Source organism: Rhinoraja longicauda, chromosome 5 (assembly GCF_053455715.1).
Source record: "Rhinoraja longicauda isolate Sanriku21f chromosome 5, sRhiLon1.1, whole genome shotgun sequence".
In the NCBI taxonomy this organism is placed as follows: Eukaryota; Metazoa; Chordata; class Chondrichthyes; order Rajiformes; family Arhynchobatidae; genus Rhinoraja; species Rhinoraja longicauda.
The window spans coordinates 25,161,409-25,169,247 of NC_135957.1; the positions used below are offsets into that span (position 1 = coordinate 25,161,409).

The window sequence follows — 7,839 nt, forward strand, 5'->3', positions numbered from 1 at the left end:
TTTCCACGAGATGCTGTGTTCAACTCTGTGACAAGTTGAAAAATGGTGATATTATCCCCATTTACCTGGCTGAGTACAGCACTAACAATGTTCTACAAACTACAGAACTAACCAAACATTTAACTGGAACCCATCATCACCTTAAAACCCTCATTCCCTTTACCACCACCACAGAGCAGCTGTAGTGAACATCTTCTGGAAAATGCAAATCAGAGTTCTTTGCGAGGCTTTTTTTTCACACCTGCCAAATGTGCTTAGAAAGACAATGGCAACAGATCTATGGGAAGTTGTAGGAAGGAACTTCAGATGGTGGTTTACACCAAAGATAGACACAAGATGCTGGAGTAACTCAGCACGACAGCCAGCATCTCTGGATAGAAGGAATGGGTGAAGTTTCGAAATGTCCCGCTGTGTTACTCCAGCATTTTGTGTCTATCTGAGGTGTATGGGAACATCACCACCTGCAAGTTGTTTTCCAAATCTCACTTTCTCCTGATCTGGAAACATATTACCATTCAGTCATCCTTCTAGGATTAACAGGCACAGAACTTCCTTTCTAACAGCTTTAGTGGGATATGTTCATCACAAACACTGCCACTGTTCAAGGTGATCGCTCACCATCACATTTTAAAGGAGCATTAGAAGACAGAAGCAATGCTGGCCTTGCCAGTAATATTTACTTCCCACAAATGATTTTTTTAAAGTCGGAAGCTAGCAAGTATGCTGTATCAGCTAGAAATGCTGAAAATTGAAAATGCTGGAATGCTTAGCAGTTTGGGCAGCAGCTGTGGAAATGAAGAACAGTTAATGATCAGGGTCTAAAACATTTGACAGAATGTTTTCTTCAGTTTCAGTTCTTGTTTCAGATTTTCAGTATCTGCACTTTGGTTTGGATTTTCTTTTTTTTTTGCTTTCATTTCCACACCTGAGATTAATGTGGTTTCTTGATACTACTCTCTTATCAGAGTCGGGATGGCTTCGGTTGAAATCCTATTCGAACAGTTGAGCACCCATTCAGAGATGATACTCCTACTACAGTGCCAGGCAATGCTGCACTATCAGGAGGTGCCTTCCCAGGGTGACAAAAAAAAGATAGTTTCCTCACATGAAGTTGGCCACCAAACAATATTTCTTAAATATGATTAATAGTCAATATTGGATCACACATTGTGGGATCTTGCTGTGCTCAAATATGCTTCTGAATTTATAATCTTATAGTAGCAAAAGCACTTCAAAGGTTTATTTAAGAAATATTGTATATATACAGTAAATGCAAATGAGACATGACTTTTTCTACATTCATTGTACCATGAATCTAATACATTCTCCTACAACGCAGAAATACCATTTACGTATCCAACTGATACAATGTGGCCCGTGAAGCATTGGAGAAGCGGTCACATTGGCCCAGACCACATAGTGTACAGCAGTGACAGTACCATGCACTGTGGTCCTCTCCCACAGAGCCTTTGCAGTGATTGCACTGAGCTTCAGTGCATCACTTAATATATTTTCCTGAACCTTGGAATGTGACACTCAACAGCATTGCTTACAGACATATGTATTTCAAAAGTTACTTAGCGGGCTGTAAAACCCCTGGGGAAACGTGGGGAAAATGCCATAGAACTGACATTGTTCCTTTATGAAAAGACTCCTATGGCTTTGCATTTGCTTTTGGCAGCTCTAAACACCAGGACAGCAGTGAGAGATGCATCTCAAGCACAGAATGGCTGTGACCAACAATGTGGGAGCAACTCTGACACTGCTTCACATTGGACTCACAGTACAGAAATGCCCGGCCCAAGTGATCCATGCTTGTGTTTATACTCTACAATCCACCTCCCACTTCAATCAGCATAACTTATGTTGCTTTTTCTTGCTTCCCCATAAATGGAGCTATACTATTCATTTCAGCAACTCCCTGGAATGAAAGTTCAATTTTCTCAATGGTTTGTGGGTAAATAAATCCAGACCTGGCTTTATGTTGAGCTTATATTAATTACTGCTAGATCTGGTACCCTCTCCCCACAGTGAAAACATAAGAACATAAACAGAAAGACAAGTAACCCATCTTCTCCCCCCATCCCCCAGTGCCTGCCCCTCATTCAATAATATATGTCAACAAGAATTTACGGAATTGGGCAGAAGACTGAAAAGCTGGACCTGCAGGGTAGTGATCTCAGGATTGCTTCCAATACCTCGTGCTAGTGATGGTAAGAATAGGTAGGGGAAATGAATGTGTGACTGAGGAGTTAGTGCAGGGGGCAGGGATTCAGATTTCTGGATCATTGGGATCTCTTCCGGGGCAGGGATAACCTGTATAAAAGGGACGGGCTACACCTAAACTGGAGGGGGACCAATATCCTAACAGGGTGGTTTGCTAATGCTACACAGGAGGGTTTAAACTAGATTGGAAGGGGGGTGGGATCTGGTGCAGGACAGAGGCACGTGAGAGGCTAGAAGTTGCTATGGAGGGTGGTGTGGCAAAGGTTAGTAGACAGAATAGGCAGGTGAAAGGCAGAGAGTGAGGAAGGAGGGTTGGTTTAAACTGCACGTATTTTAATACAAGGGGCCTGATGGGTAAGGCAGATGAGTTTAGGGCAGATGATGGATCGGTACGAGCGACTGGGATGTTGCAGCCATGACTGAAACCTGGTTAAGGGACGGGCAGGACTGGAAGCTCAATGTTCCGGGGTACAGGAGCTTCAGGAGAGACAGGGGTGAGGGAAAAAGAAGAGGGGGGATTGTATTTTTGGTTAAGGAGGATGTCACTGCTGTGTTCAGAGGTGACATTATGGACAGTTCGTCTAGTGAGGCTACGTATATGGGTGGAGCTGAGGAACAAGAAAGGGATGATCACCTTGTTAGGGGTGTACTACAGACCCCCGAATACTCAACAGGAATTAGAAGAACAAATGTGCCGGGAGATTGCAGACAGCTGCAGGTCAAATAAGGTTGTTGTCGTAGAGGATTGTAACTTTCCCAATATAGATTGGGAAAATCATAGTGTGAAGGGTTTAAATGGGGTGCAATTCCTCAAAAGTGTTCAGGAGTTTTCTTCAGCAGAATGTAGAGTCCCCCACATGTGAGAGGGCAATGCTGGATCTAGTATTGGGAAATTGGGAAGGGCAAGTTAATGAAGTGTGTGTGGAGGAGCCACAGTTTGATTAGGTTTAATATAGTTATGGATAGGGAAGGAGAGGCTCCATGCTCAACTGGGGTAAGGCCAACTTTGAGGGTATGAGAGAAGGTCTCGCTCAAGTTGACTGGAGCAGGTTATTTGAGGGGAATGGAACATCGGCCAAATGGGATGTTTTTTAAAAGTGTACTGAAGAAAGCTCAGAATGTGTTCGTCCCCGTTAAAGTGAAGGGCAAAGCAGGCAAACATAAGGAAGCTTAACTAACAAGGGAAATTGAGATGTTAGTCAAAAACAAGGATGCATGGGACAAGTATAGGCAGCTGGGATCAAGTGCATCCCTGGAGGAGTTTCGGGGACGAAGGAGTAAACTAAAAAGGAAATCAGAAGGGCAAAAAGGGGCCAGGAGATAGCTCTGGCAGGTAGCATTAAGGACAATCCCAAAAGATTTTATAAATACATAAGGGGGAAAAGGGTAACTAGAGAGAGAGAGAGAGAGTGGGACCTCTCAGGAATCAAAGCGGTCACCTCCGTGTGGAGCCACAGGAGATGGATAAGGTCCTCAATGAGTATTTCTCCTCCGTACTTACCAAAGAGAAACACAGTAGGACGGGGGAAATTGTGGCAGTCACTGGAAGTGTCTTGCGAGCAGTCAGGGTTACCGTCGAAGAAGTACTGAAGGTACTGTCGTGTTTGATGGTAGACAAATTTCCAGGGCCTGATCAGATATATCCGAGAATATTGTGGGGAAACTAGAGAGGAAATTGCGGGAGCCCTGGTTGAAATTTACAAGTCATACTTTAATACAGGAGAGGGGCCGGAAGACTGGAGGGTGGCAAATGTTGTGCCTCTTTTCAAGAAGGGCTGCAGGGAAAATGCTGGGAACTGTAGGCTGGTGAGCTTAACATCTGTAGTCGGTAAGTTACTGGAGAGTATTCTGAGGTACAGGTTATACAGGCATTTGGATGGGCACGGGCTGATTAGGGATAGTCAGCATGGTTTTGTACGTGGGAGGTCGTGTCTCACAAATCTGATTGATTTTTTTGAGGACATGACCAAAAAGGATGATGAGGGCAGAGCTGTAGATGTTGTGTACGTGGACTTCAGTAAGGCGTTCAACAAGGCTCCGCAAGGTAGGCTGCTCTGGAAGGTTAGATCGCATGGGATCCGAGAGATAGCTGAATGGATAGCAAATTGGCTCCATGGAAGGAAGCAGAGGGTGATGGTGGAAGGTTGCTTCTCGGAGTGGAGGCCTGTGACTAGTGGTGTGCCTCAGGGTTCCGTGTTAGGCCCGTTACTGTTTGTCATCTACATCAATGATTTGGATGAGAACATACAGGGCAAGATTAGCGAGTTTGCTGATGATACAAAGGTTAGTGGTTTTGCAGATTGTGAAGATGGTTGTGAAAGATTGCAACAGGATCTGGATCGATTGGCCAGGTGGGCAGAGGAATGGTTGATGGAATTTAATACAGAAAGGTGTGAGGTGTTGCATTTTGGGACGCCGAACAAGGGCAGGACCTACACATTAAATGGTAGGCCTCTGGATAGTGTTGTAGAGTAGAGGGATCTAGGAGTACAGGTGCATGATTCCTTGAAGGTCGAGCCGCAGGTAGATAAGGTGGTCAAAGAGGCTTTTGGCACTTTGGTCTTCATCAGTCAGAGTATTGAGTATGGAAGTTGGGAGGTCATGTTGCAATTGTATAAGACGTTGGTGAGATCGTATTTAGAATATTGTGTTTAGTTCTGTGCACCATGTTATAGGAAAGATATTGTCAAGCTTGAAAAGGTTCAGAAAAGATTTACAATGATGTTGCCAGGACTAGAGAGTGTGAGCTAAAGGGAGAGGTCGAGTAGGCTGGGTCTCTATTCCATGGAGCGCAGGAGGATGAGGGGAGATCTTATAGAGGTATACAAAATCAGAGAGGAATAGATCGGGTAGATGAACAGTCTTTTGCCCAGAGTAGGGGAATCGAGGACCAGAGGACATAGGTTCAAGGTGAAGGGGAAAAGATTTAATAGGAATCCGAGGGGTAACTTTTTCACACAAAGGGTGGTAGGTGTATGGAACAAGCTGACAGAGGAGGTAGTTGAGGCTGGGACTATCCCATCATTTAAGAAACAGTTAGACAGATACATGGATAGGACAGGTTTGGAGGGATATGGACCAAACGCAGGCAAGTGGGACTAGTGTAGCTGGGGCATTGTTGGCAGTGTGGGCGAAGGGCCCGTTTCCACATTGTATCACCCAATGACTTTACCAACCATCAAGTTGGAGATGGGGTTACACACCACAGAAACTGGCTCATCAGGCCATAGAGTTCATGCTACCCATCAAGCACCCATCTACACTAATATGTTCACATGCCTCGTGTCCAATCTGTTAACATTTTTCTGCACAGGTCCAAACATTTAGTCAATTTAAAATTCTAAAGAACTTCTCAGGTTACGATATAGCCACTATTTTCAAAGAGCTCCAGCCTGTTAGTTACGCCCTCACAATTCCGTTAATGTTTATCTGTAGCTTCTCTCTTGCACTTTTTCTAATGGAGGTAGAACTGGGCAATTACACTTCTGGCAAAAATAAATGTATATTTCCACTGACTGTTTTGCTGATGTACCCAAGTGATCCTGCTCATTCAACTCATCGATTTCAGGATTTGACATTGAACATTTTTGTTATTTATGGAGCTGTGGAAGGCTGAACGAGCTGATCAGCAATTACCTAAGTTAGATAACAGGCCCACCCCAAATAACTTTTAACATTGCTGGTTAGTTGGTATCTGGAGGTTTGAGAAGAAATGGTCAAACTGCACTGAATTTCGCCGTTATCCTTGTTGCCCATAACACACAGCTGGCTAACAGGAAACTAGTCGACCACATTCCTCAACCAAACAGTAATTTATTTTTAAAAAACGCCAAGCACTTGGGGTTTGCGTGCTATTGAAACAAGAGCTGCTGGGAACTTGCGTTTGATTTTTTTGTTTCAAAATTGCCACTAACGCAAAACAGGATCTGCGAAACATTTCAAAGATTACATCAAAATTGACGTCGCAGTACCAAACACACACAGGAAGACAGCTTACCTGGAGATGTAAATGGCCAGGCCCCAAAGCGGGTGAACATGACAAGAGAAAAGGTGCATTTTAAAAGCAATTAAGGTGGAGACCCGCAACCGAGAGGAAGCCTGGTCGCAACATTGTATCGGATTTGTTGCAGAAAACAAACCCGTTGCAGCTTCTTGCTTGCTGATCCAGGAAGGCCTGTGCTCAGACCCCGGTTCACTCTACACCCTCTCTCTCGGTCGCTTTGCGTGTCTCACACAACACTCACGGGCTACAGAAAAAGAAAATTACTTACGTGTTCTGGATCACGTTGTATTTTTTAAAGGCACCCGCTCGTTAGTTTTTAAAAAAAAGGATTTTAATGCAACATCTAAGCTTTGTTGTGCATTTAAAGCACGTACATGAGAGGAGGGGGGGGGGGGCGTTGGCTGGTATGTGGGTGCACGAATCGCTCTGAGGCTCAGCACACCCGCATTGTTGAAGTCCTCATACACATACACACACACAGGGCATTGCAGGAGCATTGTGGGAGCCGCGGCCGGCCAGCCAGCCAGCCAACCAACCCGCCCGCCCTCTGCTGCCCACGCCGGCAACAGCAGCCTATCAAGCACAGCTCGCCTGGACAGTTAAGCTGGATGCTGGAGGGTGCTACAGGAGATTAAACATGGCATGTGCGTGCTGTACTGAAACCCTGCAGGTTCGTACGAATATCTCCCCCCCCCACCCGAAACCCCATCTCAGCTCCTCACGAATCTTTATTTTCCTAAGTAACTTCATCCCAGCCCCTCTTTACTTCTATCCCGTTGTCCCTCATGTCAAGTCAAGTTTATTTGTCACATACACATACACGATGTGCAGTGAAATGAAAGTGGCAATGCCTGCGGATTGTGCACAAAAAAGAATTACAGTTACAAGCATTTCAATAAAGTTAATAAGTTACTATAGTGTAGACAAAAAAATCGTCTCTGGAGTTATAAAAGTTGACAGTCCTGATGGCCTGTGGGAAGAAACTCCGTCTCATCCTCTCCGTTTTCACAGCGTGACAGCAGAGGCGTTTGCCTGATCGTAGCATCTGGAACAGTCCGTTACTGGGGTGGCAGGGGTCCCTCATAATCTTGCTTGCTCTGGATCTGCACCTCCTGATGTATAGCCTCCATGTGCATAACCGAAAAGCTTCCCTTGAAGTTCCACTTTCCGAATAAATAACCTGTTGTGGAACTGTCAGGCGTGACTCAATTGGCAACGTTTAGTTTTGGTTTCTGAGTCTGTTACTTTTTGGGTTGAGGAACCGCTGCAGCGAATTGACCATAAATAAATCTGGGCTGACACTCAATCACTGCAGAGTCACTAGCTTTCAGACAAAGTTTTAAATGAACTGTCTTTTTTTCAGTCGGAAGTAAAATAGGATATGGGTACATGAATAAGTATTTCCTACAGTGATTATATTTGGCCTTGGTGATAACAGCCAATATGCCAAAAGCCTTTTTGACCACCCTATCGACCTAGGATGCTACTTTCAAGGAACTATGTACGTGCACTCCCAGATCCCTCTACTCTCCAAAGTCCTACCATTCACAGTGTGGGTCTTGTCCTTGTTAGATATCCCAAAATGCAACACTTTGTATTTCCCCGCATTA

The 7,839-nt window shown here is 44.6% G+C and overlaps 1 protein-coding gene across 3 annotated transcripts in view; it reads right to left on the minus strand.

The window, feature by feature from the left end:
* Nucleotides 1–6,722, minus strand: part of extl3 (exostosin-like glycosyltransferase 3) — a 52,773-nt gene extending 46,051 nt beyond the window's left edge. The window contains exon 1 of one of the 3 annotated variants that reach the window (XM_078399158.1): nucleotides 6,498–6,722. The gene's annotated coding sequence lies outside the window, so the exon portion shown is untranslated. Of the gene's footprint in view, nucleotides 1–6,223; nucleotides 6,430–6,497 lie in introns of those variants that run through there. The other 2 variants (XM_078399156.1, XM_078399157.1) reach the window with 2 other exon arrangements.
* Nucleotides 6,723–7,839: the final 1,117 nt, after the last annotated feature.